The 15397-nt window shown below is 39.7% G+C and overlaps 1 protein-coding gene across 7 annotated transcripts in view; it reads right to left on the reverse strand.

Annotated features, from left to right (window-relative positions):
- The window catches only part of LOC149183927 (calcium/calmodulin-regulated receptor-like kinase 1), a 173962-nt gene that overhangs the window by 62625 nt on the left and 95940 nt on the right, over positions 1–15397 (reverse strand). The window lies entirely within an intron of this gene.

Raw genomic sequence — 15397 nt, forward strand, 5'->3', positions numbered from 1 at the left:
GATGGATAGACAACAATAGGGTTTAAAGAAAATAAAGGGAAATTTAGTAAAGAAGAAATGAGCACATCACACTCCCCTCTCTTCAATTCAGATGTATATGAATTCATCCATTATTTTAATGAAAATTGTATTGCCATTTCTAGTCAAGAATTACACTCATTCTACATCAAAGTAAATTCCACTTATCCATTGACAACATACCTAAGTTTCTAAAATTTTCCCTTCGTGTTTTTGTACCCAAAAAAAATGATTGTCAAGAGAAAATAACCAAGAAAAAAACCTAATGACGATGAGAAAACATTTTTATACCATCCTTGATGCTTAAAAAATCTAATTGTTTCCAACAAAAAGCTCGTTATCTCTTCTTTTATTTCACTTTGCCCTATGTTGTGACCACAACCAAGACCATCATGAAACAAAAAGGAAAAAGAAAACCTATAGAAATGTTGAAATTGAGACAATGAAACAAAGTAAGACATAAAATGAAAAGGAATGTTGTCCCTAATGTTCCCCTTATTTAAACATTCATCCCCTAACCAAAAGCATTTCTTATATCCTTGTTTTCGCTTATACATTAAAGAACAACTTCAATATGTTCTCATGGTGCATTTGTGTGCCTTTGCAAGTAAGGTAAACATAGTTTTGGTTGAGAAGATAATACAAGCAGATAGTTCCAATACCAAACTGATAAGAACACACAATACAAGCGTCAGAACGAGGGAGAATATGTTTCTTCAAAGATACGGCTATATTTTGTATTACACTTGCATATATATTTATAATATATGTTTGTCATAAAAGTAGAGAATGGAAATAAATATAGATCTTAAGCTTATTATAGACTAGCCTAGAATAAACTGCTCAAAACAAATAACTTTCCTCACATGAGGGCGACTAAAAGTAATTGATGTTTGAAATACACGATAAAATAAACCCTTATATACCACCATTTCCTCCCTCCTTGCAAGAAATTATCCCCAGCTTCTTTTGATCCAAGGGTACTGCCTTTCCAATTAAGTATGCTATAATCTTTCGGATTTGCATAGTTGGGGTTTTGTCATGGAACAATGAGTTTCTTACTATCAAAATATCCTCTCAATGTGGAGTGCTTCAACCAGGAGTAGAACACTTTATCAAGTTAAAGATATTCAACATATAACACTGCTAGATGTCCTCGCTTCTTCACAACAAAACCTTCAATATTTTTTTGTAGGAGAGGAAGTACAAGCACGGGTGCAAAAAAGTTGTTGCTTCCTTGCTCTTGATTTAGGAAAAACATTAGGTTCTCAAGGTTGTTTAATTACACAAAGAGTCTGGCGCTTGATGCAGGAAAAGTGATCTCTTCCTACAATGTCCACTTCCACGCACCTACAATCTTAACTTAATATATGACCAAGCTAAGTATGCAACATTACCCATATGTAAAACATGTTCATAACCAAAGCTTTACTCCTGATAGTCAATGCTCATTTGATGACATCCCCAAATACTTTTAAATAAGACAATATAACTCTCAACTCTCCAACAATTCACACAAATTGCTCCACTTCAATGAATTCATGCAAACTCAAATTAGCATTTCCATGCAAACTCAAAGCATTCAATATAACACAATATAATACAAGGAGTCAGACACAGAGCCTTTGGCAAATCTGCATTTCCATTAACAAAGAAAAGTTGTACACACATAACCTCACAATCATACATTTCTCCCTTGGCCTGATTCCGCATTCATTTCACCATTAGTTCTCATTGCCCGTAGGCTTACAATCAATAGGATTAAGAAATGCAATATCTTTTCTAAATCTAAAAGCACTCCATAAAGTAGATTTTTCTAAATCTCAAATCACTCCATAAGCATATTTTTCTAAATTCTAAAATCACTCAATCTATCCCTAGAATCTTTCACCCTTTTCAAGGTAGATTTGTTTTTGCCTTACAAACAAAATCTCACCTATCCATAGTTTTTCACCTATCCATAACTTTTCTAAAACCCTGACTCATTAGTTCTAAAAATCATAAAATATCTCAACTCAGAAAATACCATTTATTTACATAGAAGAATATAAATTCTTCTAAAAAATAAAGACCCATTTTTGAAGCTTTTCTACATTGACAACTTAATGGCTTGGAAGCTCTAATGCTTCTACATCAGACTCCCAAGGTGGAAAAAGCTCATGACCTCCTGGTTATGTGTCATCAATTTCTGAATCCTCCAGTATCCCAAACTTTAGTTTGTAATTTGCAATCCACTTCATTATGTTGCTGCTCCACTTCTTCAGCTTCTGTTGCCTTTGTCTCTCCAGGTTTCCAAACTTAAAATTGCAGCCTTCCTTTGATTTGGCTGATGTATACTTGATCAGTCAAATGTACCATATTGCTAACTACCTTCTTCCTTCTACTGTACCTCTGTCTGGACACTCTTCATCAACATCCAAATCACATTGATTTCTTCATCCAAATTTATTCTTGGCTGCTGAAATCTTCTGCTGTCAACTCCCATTTAATGCATGCTCTCTTCCTCCATACTACTGCTGTATGGCATTCTGATATGCTGCTCTAAAACAGATTGAATTGTGTCTGCAACCTCTATGCAGTCGCTTGTATCTCTTGCTAGTCATTCCTCCAAATACCTCATCTCCTCCTCAAAATCCTTAAACACTAAATTTGAATGTTTTACTTGAGGTTTAACGCTATCTTTAGGAAGCAGATTGGCTTCTATTTCTTCAATTATATTCATGCTCAAAATCAATTTCAATGCCCGCCGCATTCACAGAAAATTCAATAGCTTCATAAATATGAGATTATTGGATCTCATCCATTGCTACATCCTCTTCTTCACCAAGGACTGGTCCTTGTTCCAGTTCACAATAGTGCACTTTTTCTGCCTCGTACTCAACTGCTTTGAGTTCCCCTTCTTTCAACCAGGTTATTATCATATGACTCATCTTCTTCCGCAGCTTTCTTGCAAACAATTCCTTAACCGGCCATTTAACTTTCTTCTTGAAAATCCATCCACATTTATGGTCTTCGGCTTCTTGTTGTAGCAGCTCCCTAGGTATATCCAACTGTACTTTAATATCAGTGAGTTCCCTATTAACCTCTTCATCACTTGTTTTCTTCTTGATGTCTTTTTCCTTGACAACTTCTTTCCTGTTGTTGTGGCTTCCACCTGAACCTTTGTCATGACCCTCTATGGTCATCCTTCTCTCCATCTTTGTGAGTTTCTCCATGCTCAACATTTAACTGCAACCAAACCTCTCCTCTGTAGCAAGTCCCCTCTTCTTGCTACTCAATACCTCATCAAGCTTTCTTCACTAGCTTGACCTGTTGGTATTTTCTTCGGTTCTCTCCTTAGAACCTTCTCAAGCACTCCTCTGCTCCTTTGGTTGTTGCACTTAGTCGGTTTACTTTTTTTGAGAAGTTCTACTTGTTCCTTGCTTCCTCTACTACAAGGTTCTTTTGCCACAATTATTTCTTCACTTGCTCTTTCTATCACACTTCCAAGCTATGATTCACTATAACTTTCCCTCAATTGCTACTTCCAAACATCAATTCCTCTACACAAATCAATTCACAAATATAAAGACCAGATTACCTATTGCACTGTTGCAATTCTCCAATCTCCTTTTGCTACACAACTCATTTCTCTCTTCTCTAACTCTCTTCTCGGAAGAGCTAACAAGCTCCGATACAACTTGATGCAGGAAAATTCATCTCTTCCTGCAATGTCCACTTACACGCACCTGCAATCTTAATATACGACCAAGCTAAGTATGCAACATTACCCATATGTAAAACATGCTCATAACCAAAGTTTTATTCTTGATAGCCAACGCTCATTTAATGACATCCCCAAATACTTTTAAATAAGATAATATAACTCCCACCTCTCCAACAATTCACACAAATTGTTCCACTTCAATGAGTTCATGCAAACTCAAATTAATGTTTTAACTTTTCATGCAAACTCAAAGCATTTAACATAACACAATATAATACAAGGAGTCATACACAAAGCCTTTGGCAAATCTGCGTTTCCATTAACAAAGAAAAGTTGTACACGCATAACCTCACAATCATACATTTCTCTCTTGACCTGATTCCACATTCATTTGGCCGTTAGTTCTCACTGCCCATAGGTTTACAATAAATAGAATTAAGAAATGCAATATATTTTCTAAATCTAAAAGCACTCCATAAATCACGCAATAAAGTAGGTCTTCCTAAATCCTCAAATCACTCCATAAGCATATTTTTCTAGATTCTAAAGCACTCAATCCATCCCTAGAATCTCTCACCCCTTTCAAGGTAGGATTTTCTTTTGCCTTATGGACAAAATCTCACCTATCCATAGTTTTTCACCTATCCAAAACTTTTCTAAAACTATGACTATTTAGTTCTAAAAATCATAAAATATCTCAACTCAAAAAATATAATTTTTTTACATAGAAAAATATAAATTCTTCTCACAAATAAAGACCCCTTTTTGAAGCTTTTCCGCATTGAAGACTTAATGGCTTGGAAGCTCTAATGCATCTGCATCAATGCTCTATAATGATAATTGATGTGCATGGAGGCAGTTAAATGAATTTTGTTCACTCTATGATGTTCCTTTTTCTAGTGTTCCTTATAGCATGGTTAAATGGACTTTCAGGGTTGAAGGCAAACATGTCACAGGTGTATGTTTAAGTCATCAGCGGGCACAGGGGTTTTTGGAGATGTTTCATGGGGTTTTGAGGAGTTTCTATGGGATCCAATGTCATTCGCTTCGCATGTTCCATCTTTTACGCAGTTGACCTTTTGTTCCGTTGCATTCTGACAACTTTCGAAAAACAGAGTTATTATTGGGCCTAACTCAATTAATTACGCTTAAGGTGGTGTTCCGAGAGGAATACTTGACAAAACACCTTAGTGTAATAGCTCATTGGAACCAGAACGAGAAGATCTACAGGATGGGATGGTTAGAAGTGATTTTCAGTGACTTGAGGAGACATGGTGGCCAATTTACCCTTTTCCCACATTAAAAAGAATATTTTAATTGAAATAAAAAAGAGGGAAAAGTGCTCCATGATTAAAATAATAATAAAATAGGAGGTTCTAGAGGGGTCCATCAGATTTATAAAAAGAGGAGGAGGCCATTAGAGGGCTTCTTGGATTTGATCCTTCTTCTTGTGTGAGAGGTTGGAGGACCTGATTCTCTACTTCATTTGTAGCCCCAGGCAGAAACCCTTGGGTGATTTAGTGAGATTGAGCGAGTACCAATCTCCCCTTGGTGAATTCATCCAGAATTCACAGGAGAGCTTAGCAATGCAATTCATGTCAATTTGGAGGGTCGGTGCAGTGCAGCAGATTATCTTGGAGGCCAGCTTTTCATCTCAGTTATTTTAGATGTAGCAGCATGTAAACCCCACATTATCTATTATAATAAAAGTTGAGATTATTTTATTCCTCGTATTTCTATCCATCATATTGTTGAGTTGCAGCACTTTATTTGTTATATTTTACATGGCAATCTTATGTTGGATGAAAGAAATTTCTCTATGAAGAATTTTGTTGAAAAATTTGCAAAATTTCCCGTTTGGGATGATTACAGTGGCATCAGAGCTGGTTTTCCTGCCAGCCTGAGGGTTTCAAACTGTTTACAGTTATTTCTCCAGGTGCTAAAGAGAAATCCATTTGCCAGCAACGCATTCCTAAAGATCAAGTTTTGGGAGTTGTGCTACGAAGAGGAATACCGATTGTTATAATCGTGCAGACTGAAATCAACTAGCAAGGGTGTCCTTAAGGGACTGGTATACTGCCCGTCGAATTGAAACATTAATTTGATACCTGTAGAATCCAAATCATGGTGTGATTTGTGCCATTGACAGCGTTGAGCCAAAGTCGCGAGACAATGTACGTAATATTTTCGTGCCCATGTATCTATTTGTGCATAGGAGGGGGTGTCAAATTATGGTCGTCACACCGACTGAGGGCACATTGCATTACTCGGGGAGCTGCAATCTACAGACTCGACTCCCAACAAGTTTCCATTTATAGGGGCCCGTTACCCACCACTTCATGGGTAATATCCCCAGGAGAAATTTTTCTCCTTAATGAAGCTTAGCCGGTAGCCAGCAGCCCCTTGCAGCCTCCTACTAGCTCGTTGTGCCATTTCTCTGCCAGCCATGTGGTCCCTCACCCACCTGTATTAATCATATGTTTGAAGGTGGGCCTCCCAAATCTAAAGGTATGTCTACTCATTTGGTAATTGAGTATTGGGTTTACTTATCACGGATACTTTTGGGTATGTATTGATGGGGGGATTTGGCGAAAAGAGTCGGCTTAGTTTGTACTCTTGTTCCCTTGATCTCTTTTGATTGTTACCCTTAGATCTTAGTCTCGTGAGATCTCCTTTATTGACCATTTGGTTCTACGGTGGTACTACTTGGGAAACCCCGACTTTGGGCGTGTGGTCTCGACCCCTTAGCCACACATATTACTCCCTTTCCACTCACTATACCCCCCATTCATCTTTCCTCCTGCCTGGGTCCACATTTCCATTTTGGGTCCAAATAGGGCCCGCCTCCCTATCCCTTTGCCCCCACCCTTGGGTCAAGCCTAGAATGATGCCCCGGAGGTTGAAGCAATTAAAAAAAACATGAAAAGCATAATTGGCCACATTTAACAGGAAATTTTACCACAAAATGCAAAAGATGGTCGGGACAAAAATAATTAGCACGCGGGCAAAAGCCATCACGTGAGCTCTACCCCAATCTATGGTCATCATCCTAGTTCCATAGGCCCTATATGAGCCTCCTCTATCATCAAGAACCCATGATTGTCCCAACCCCTGGGGGGAAATGAACCGCCCTACCTAAAGTGTGTAATCACTGCTATATCTTACACATCATGCTCTTGTCCTTTGATCCTCGAGCAATTAAGTAAAGAAAATTCATAAAAGGCAAAAGGTATATAAAGAAGGGTGGAAAAATCAAGGTCGCGACACCTCATGTACCACGATTTCTCCCTCCTATACATTACATACCCAGTGTGGGCTTCCCCTTATCTAGCCTACCCCTATGCCCCACTATGTGACCCAGGACTACCCCTCTCATTCCCTATTCCATCTCACTTATTTGTCACTTGCCACCCCCATTAGAGGGATGTACCTTGGACATACTATCCCCTTTAAGGGTTGAAACCACCTAATAATGTACTTGGCTAACCCCCTTTGGAGCTTAGAGACACTAGCACATGCCAAAGCCCACTACGAAAGGGCATGCCATTATGAAGTGCCCACTTTGTTATCCATGATCTGTAAGCTCTTTTACCTAATTATTTTAATGATTGGTTGTACTGGAACCCTAGGGGACACATTGGATCTTATGCAGGATTGCATGTGGGTTCCATTTGGGTTTGGTTTCCCTATATGGGATCCTAACCCCCAGAGGTCTACATTGGAACATGTAGGGTGTGCATAGAGAGCCATGGGCATCCACAGCAACAGATATCACTCCACGGATCTTCATGGATGCTCAAAGACTACTAGCGATCCACTTTTGGGATGATGTTGATATGCTTGGTACATTACGCCCAGTAAGCCCCCACTGGAGCCCCACACTCTTGACAGGTATCCCAGGATTTGTACATGTCATGGCAGCATTGATTCCACCACTTGGACCCTTGCAGAGGATCTACAGGCATCTCTGATTCATATGGAGACCCATGGGGTCATTTATGTGCCCTCAAACCCACTAGGAGCACCACAAGTCTACTACTTGGAGAACAAGGGGCCACCCACTTGTCCATCATATTCCGAGGAATTTATTCCTCAATATGTCACTTCAAGATATTATTGAGCCTTTGGAGGGCATTACGACACGTACATATTATTATTTGGCCCCTTGTGAGGCTTATTTTTACACTTGTGAGCTAGTTTGGTGGGCTTGTCACCAATAGGGGTTTTATTTGCACATTATTTTATCATTAGGGGCTAATGTAGGCCCATAGGCTAATTCAAACTCCTTAGGAGGATATATATTGATGTTAGATACATTCATTTGGACGATCACTTGACTTGGGATCTCTTATCTTTAAAGAACTTTGCCTTTTTTCCTTGGTGGATATTTTTTGGAGATGGATGAATTTTGACGTATGGATTTGGGTTATTTATCTTGTCTTGGAGCTTTGTCTTGTGAATGAAATGTTGGTTGGATATACTCTATAACGTTGTGAATTTTGATGTTATTATTCTTGTGGCTGCATACTGCTAAAATTAGGGCTAGTTGTTGCATAATCAAAATGTGGAATTGAGCATGTTTTAGCTAACTTAATGTATGGGCCAATGTTATATAAATGAAATGTCCCAGAGATTAATTGTCTCAATAATCTTGCATCATTTGCTTTGAAGTATAAATGCTTGAAGGTCACTTTTCTTTTCTTCATCTCAAAATTGGATGAAGCTGACTTTCCGGGCCTCCTTGATCAAGAAACCAAGTCCTTACTCATCATCATCCTTGGCTCCATATCCCCAAGTGAATTAGGCATTGATCCCTCAAAAAGGGTGATCATTTTAACCCTATTTTTTTATCCTTTTCCCTTTTTTCCCTAGGTCTAGCCCCATTAGGTCACCTAGGGCATCAATTTCCCAGGAATTGACTCAAGGAAAAATTTCAATCTCCTACAAACTACTACGTTGGTGGGTCCCCTCCCTCTCCTCCAAATTTGAGGCAATTCTAACGATGGAATCTCCAGGAATCCCAAGCCCTAGCTCTAGGATAAAATTGTGCTTAGGGATCCCCAAGGCTAGACCTCAATATGATCAATTCAACCTTTTGAAGTAAATAATCTTGTTTGATCTTTCCCCTCACCTTGTCCGGGATAGGAACATCATTGGTTGCTACATTCCATCCCCGAACCTGGGCTGGGTCCACTTGGCCCGTGTGGTCCCACTTCCCAATAAATATTATTTGTCAAGGACCATCTGGGAATCCTAGTTTCCCAAGGATTATAGGGATTGAGAACCTCATCTATAAGCCTATTCCTTCTCCCTCAACCCTCCAATCGTCACCCCCTATCCCTGGTGGACCAAGTCCCTTACTTAAAGTGCAAGTAAGCTCCATTCTTCACTCCATCCTTGGGAAAAGTTTTTCAAGGTCACTTCTCATCTATCCATTGACATATACTTTACAAGTGATCCCTACACTACCGAGAATCCTCCCAACGGTGAAAGTCCATAAAGAGCAGGGAGACTTAGTTGTGGTGATAGTGGGCTAAGCCTCCACCATTGCCCTTAACCTAGCAGTTGCCCTCTTAGGACCCCTTTAGGTCCCCTGCTGGTTTGAGTGATAATAGGTTCGACTGACCTGTTACTCCCTTAGTCTGATTGGAGTGATGCTTGAAACAACTGCCAAAGGGGACAACGCTCGTAGTATGGTCGGCATAGTGCTTGAAATAATTGCCAAAGGGAACAACATTGACAGACTTGTTGTTGAGTGGAGAATTCGTGGTCTCTGTCGAACTTACACCAAACATAATGAAGTGCAGGGGATAGACCACATTGGAGTACGTTGGCCAGTTGAGCGGGTGCAACGAATGACGACTTACAGGATACAAGGAGATACGATGTGTAATCAACATGCTCCAGAGATCGACTTGATCAATTGTCAAGGATCAATGTCGTCAAGTGGATCTGGATTCAACTCAAACATAATATGTTGACAGCGTTGGAAGGTGAGGTTGTGAATTTGTTGTCGGTTGCTAGTTATTCACTGTGCACGCCTGTAGTGGAGCCGAAATACTCTCTGGAGTCGTTATTGTCGGGGAACGAGGCCATTGAAAGGGCCAAGTTCCTATTACAAGGAAATCTAGCTTTTAAAAGCTTGTTTGAGTTGCAAGGTGACATATAAATCGCTCGGAACAGTGACCGAAGCACCCAGGCCGAGATTGTCCACAGTAGAAATCAAATTCTCCCATTATGTGACTTGTGCAGCAACTGGATTCCGTGAAGTCTGAAGGTTAATTTACACATTGTTCAAAAGAGAAAGGTCGTTGTCATTTTTAGTGTGCTGGAGCAGTAAACCTCAGATTGATTAACAGTGGAGAATACAAAGATCGAATTAGATTGACTTGTCGCCATATCATTTTTCTTTGGTGACTATGTCTTGGAAAGATCGCTCAGAAATTGGCTTTAATTTGTCCCAGCCGCTAAGGACAATCCGCCCGACAAAATTCCTTTTCCCACTGATTCTTAATTGTTGTGTGTGAGGATTAGCATAACCGCATTGCTTGGGACTATGTGAGCCCGTTCCAACACATTGGCAGACCAAAGATTGATGGGTACTGAGACATCATAGCCACTTAGGGATTTGGTTTGCACAGAACTGGGCCTCTTTCTTCCTTGTTGGACGTAGATCGACAGTATGAGCATTGTTGGAGTTGCGCATGGGTTGGAGCCTTCTAAACCAGTGTATATGTCATAGCAGCGCAATTACCAGGTTCCAATATAATTTTTGTGCCCTGTAACAATAATTCCTGTGACTATAGGTTTATAGGGCCATGGTTGTTATGATCTATGAGCAGTTCTCATTAATGAAAGGCATTCAAGCTATTGTAATATGGTGCATGTTAGTGGTATATTGCTTGTTGATCATTTTGTAAATGGAATATAGCTATCTAAACGTGTTCAGGTAGTCTTGTTTAATTCATTGGGAGTGAGATTTGAAGGAAAGTTCAGCACAGTTGCTATGAAGGTCAATGTATTGCCCATGCTTAGAAGTCAGTGTTAGTGGGTTACTATCAAGAGAAGTCTATATGTGGGACAGCTGGTCATATCACTGTAATATCATTGTATATATTTGTTCTGTTGTGTAAGTCAGAGTCTTGAGCTATCAAGATTACCCATCATCATTTTATGGTTGTGTTGTAAGTTGGCAGAGTGTCAAAACATTATGATGTCTTTGTCATCGTTGAACTGAAATAAGGATCAAGCTTTCATGAACTCCCTTAATAAACTAGCCACAACAATCAACAAAACCTTTTCCAAGGAGATACTCACCTTGCTACTGCAAGATCTGCCACAAACAGGGCATGAGTTGGGAGACAGAATTTTTAAGCTTGGGACAGATTTGAAACACGAGGGTCACTGTGAAGGCTCTTTTCAAACTTGAAAAAATGATGCACTCTTAAAGTACACCAGTTAGAGGGGAAGAAAACAATTTGGACCTAACACCACCTATGCTTCCCCAAACACAAAACAAGTTCTTGGAGTACCCTTGTGAAGGGATCACACTTCTAGTTGCCTCCTGTCTCAGCAGTATCATGATGTTGACCGCACCTATACCTCCTTACAATGATGACATAATGAGGAGAGTCTTCAGATTGATAGTAGAGACCTTTCAGGATTTGGATAACAGTGAGGGTCCTCCATTTGGGAAGAAGCTTGAGATTCTAAAAGGCATGGCCCTGGTTAGATCTTATGACTTGATTTAAAGTGTGATAACCTGATTCTCCAAATGTTCCAATGCTTTTTCAGCATTAGGAAACATCATCCTGACGTGGTCATACCACATATGCAATCCATTTTCTCTTCATGTATGGGAGGTTGTGATGCCATTTGCAGGGAGTTGCAAACTAGATTGTTGATCATTTGGAGGAGAGAACAATTGGTCTCACCTATCGCTTATGAACTAGCCGAAAGGTTGGTTGAGAAGAACAATGGGTTTTTCAGGAGAGTTGACCAGGGAGGAGCTACTCAAGTTTGGTGGATCATGCAGCAAGAATAAGCTAAGGAGGAGGGGTCTTTGCTTCATCTGCAAGGGACAATGGAAATCTAAGCACTCATGCATGGGTGACACCGACGAGTCGACAATGGGAGATCAAGAGGAGATTCCTTCTGACTTTCAGGATAAGGATTCTTCTTCTATAGTTGAGTCCTTAGACACCTCTGAGGAGCATGAGCAATCAGGGGGAGTTGTCGATAGCAGCGCAACGATGCAGCCATGTTTGGTAGAGGAGATTGATGGGCAGCAACATTTACTCATTCAGCATGAGCAGCACATAGTGGAGCTAAGTGTGCATGATGGGCCATCTTTGGGGAGTCAACTAGGCTCCTGTTGAGCCCATGATGGAGGAGGATGAGCAGACGTTCTTGAGGCCATCCATTAATGAGGAGTGGACAGATGTACAGACGACCAGCTGGGTGGTTGTATGTGCAGACACTTTTTGTCGGGAGGTGTTGGAGCTTGGCAAAGTAGTTTTGCAGGAGGCTAGTAGACGGGAGGAGCAATCTTGGAGCAGGAGCATTTGTGATGTTCCTTTTTCTGGTGTTCCTTATGGCATGGTTAGGATGGACTTTCTGGGCTGGAGGCAGACAGGCCACAGGTGTAGGTTTACGTCATCTAAGGGCCCAAGGGCATTTGGAGATGTTTCATGGGGTCTTGAGGAGTTTCTATGGGATCTGATGGCATTCACTTCACATTTTCCATCACTTGCACAGCTTGCCTTTCGTTCTGTTGCGTTCTAACAACTTTCGAAAAACAGGGTTATTATTGGGCCTAACTCAATTAATTATGCTTAAGGTGGCGTTCCGAGAGGAATATTTGACTAAACACCTTAGTGTAGTAACTCGTTGGAACCGGAACAAGAAGATCTACAGGATGGGATAGTTAGAAGTTATTTTCAGTGCCCTGAGGAGACATGGTGACCAATTTACCCTTTTCCCACATTAAAAGGAATATTTTAATTGAAATAAAAAAGAGGGAAGGGTGTTCCATGATTAAAATAATAATAAAATAAGAGGTTCTAGAGGGGTCCTTCAAATTTATTAAAAGAGGAGGAGGAGGCCATTAGAGGACATCTTGGATTTGATATTTCTTCTTGTGTGAGAGATTGGAGGACCTGATTCTCTACTTCATTTGTAGCCCCAGGACAGAAACCCTCGGGTGATTTAGTGAGATTGGGCGAGTACCCATCTCCCCTTGCTGAATTCATCAAGAATTCATAGGAGAGCTTAGTAGTGCAGTTCATGTCAATTTGGAGAGTCGGTGCAGTGCAGCAGAATATCTTGGAGGCCAGCTTTTCATCTCGGCTATTTTGTTGTAGCAGCACATGAACCCCGGCTTATTTATTATAATAGAAGTTGAGATTATTTCGTTCCTCTTATTTTTGTCTATCATATTATTGAGTTGCAACACTTTATTTGTTATATTTTACATGGAAATCTTATGTTGGATGAATGAAATTTCTTTGTGAAGAATTTTGTTGAAAAATTTGCAAAATTTCTCGGTTGGGATATTACACACCCAACCAAGGTGAGCTAAACAATAATGTGAAAAATTGCTCGATGCTCAATTCCCAGAGTTAAAGAAAGATAAATATCATTAATCATAATAGGTGTTGAGAGTGAGAAGGTCCTCTGAGGTATTTGGAAAATTGCTAATGGAGCAAGGGACTTTAACACTAATCCCAGTTGGATAAAAGGTCCACGAGGGATGATGATTGCAAGTAAAAGAACCTGTGAAGGTGGGTTGAAGATTAGGTTCACAAGATTGATGATGAACCCCAAACACTAAAGAAGCACTATTACAATGAGGCCGAAACAATATGTTGCATTGCAATGATTTAGGAAAACGAAGATATAGCCAATGAGGAATGCTCCCATGAGACTACTAGCACTAGAACATGCTTCAATTAAGGTTTTCATTTTAGCTACTTTTGTTGTACCTCAAATATTATAGCTCATAAGGTTTATAAAAATATCATAATAATTGTAACTCTCAAGAGAAGCATGGTCATTCAAGACAAAAATTGCATGAGCAAGCTCTTGAGTGCACTTTCTATGGGCAAAATTCAATCAAAACCAAGACTCACCAAGCTAATAATCAACAATGTTTGTGGATGCAACAAAAATGTCCAAGGTTATTGTTGTGGCACCTACATATAGAGAGCCCATTGACAAGAAGGTTATTATTGTTGAGGAGTTCCTTGAACTTGTAAAAGTCACTAGTGGAACGCACACTTCATATGTTGCATGATATGTGATTGAAATCATTTTTATGTTGCAGCATATATGATTGAAATGATTTGTTGCTAAAGTTTAATATTTTTTTTGTAGGCATTGATGTTGCAACTCTTTGACAAGTTTCTTATTATTGTGGTAGCACTCTAGGGGATCCTTTGAGATTATTCATCTCTCACGGCAGATTGTAAAATTAATAATGGTCTACAAACTTGTATGTAGAGAAATAGAATATTCTCATATGAAAAAAGACCCTTACAACAACAATCAAAAAGAATCCATCTGTATCTATTTTGCCACAAATGAAAAGGACCCTTTAACAAGGAAAGTATAAACTCTCTAAAAGGGATCATTGAATAATATTAGTTTTTAAAAATTGTAATATGAAACACTTCATTTCCCTCCACTGAAGATATTAATTGAATGCTCCACACTAAAATCCATCTCAAATTGCAACCAAGACAAAGAAGTTACAATCGGTTAATTGCTACATCAGAATGTTTGGACTAAGGGAAGAAAGATCTAGTAGCTTGCAGCAAATGGAGGATGGCAGGATGCAACAAATGGAGGTTGGTGATTCACTCAAAACCTTTCAATTAAAGCCAATGAAGTTGGTAGGTAGGAGCTGCATCAAAGATCATTTTTGTGGAAGGAGACAATGTACGCGACAACACATTAGAGTTCACAACCCCTTGGAGTCCATTACAAGGAGACAACAAAGTGGAGGGAATGCTAGGCAAACAACAAATTGGAGGGAACACATGCAAACAATGAATTGTAACGAATGTCATATAAGCAACAAAATAGAGGGAACATGGACAAATAGAATAGAAGACCTATTAAATTATGGTATGTTCTATGCTTAGAGCAGTTTACTTATCTTTCTTATTATTATCCACGGATTAGCAATCACATGTACATAAGTAAAGTGCAGATAGAACATTAAACAATCAACAGAAAACATGCCAAGACAAGAGACACAAGATGTGGCGGCTAGCCAGGGACAAACCCCAATATGGGGAAACCCTTTGATCAAATCTTCTTTTATATTCAATAATTCAGCAGAGAGAAATAGTACATAAATCTTATTTACATTAGCAGCAGCAAACCCTAGATCAGCGGCATCAGCATCATCGACATCAGCGGCATCAGTATCATCGGCATTAGTCGGCATTAGTCGGCATCATCATCATCGGCATCATCATCATCGACATCAGCATCATCGACATCAGTAGCATCAGTATCATCGGCATTAGCCAGCATCATCATCATCGGCATCATTGGCTTCACCGGCATCATCGGCTTCACCGACATCATCATCATCGACATCACCAGCATCATCGGCATCACCGGCATCATCGGCTTCACTGTCATCACCAGCATCATCGGCTTCAC

This window comes from Pinus tabuliformis, chromosome 3_2 (genome assembly GCF_031772625.1).
Source record: "Pinus tabuliformis cultivar Carrire ecotype Pingquan chromosome 3_2, CPIR1, whole genome shotgun sequence".
In the NCBI taxonomy this organism is placed as follows: domain Eukaryota; kingdom Viridiplantae; phylum Streptophyta; class Pinopsida; order Pinales; family Pinaceae; genus Pinus; species Pinus tabuliformis.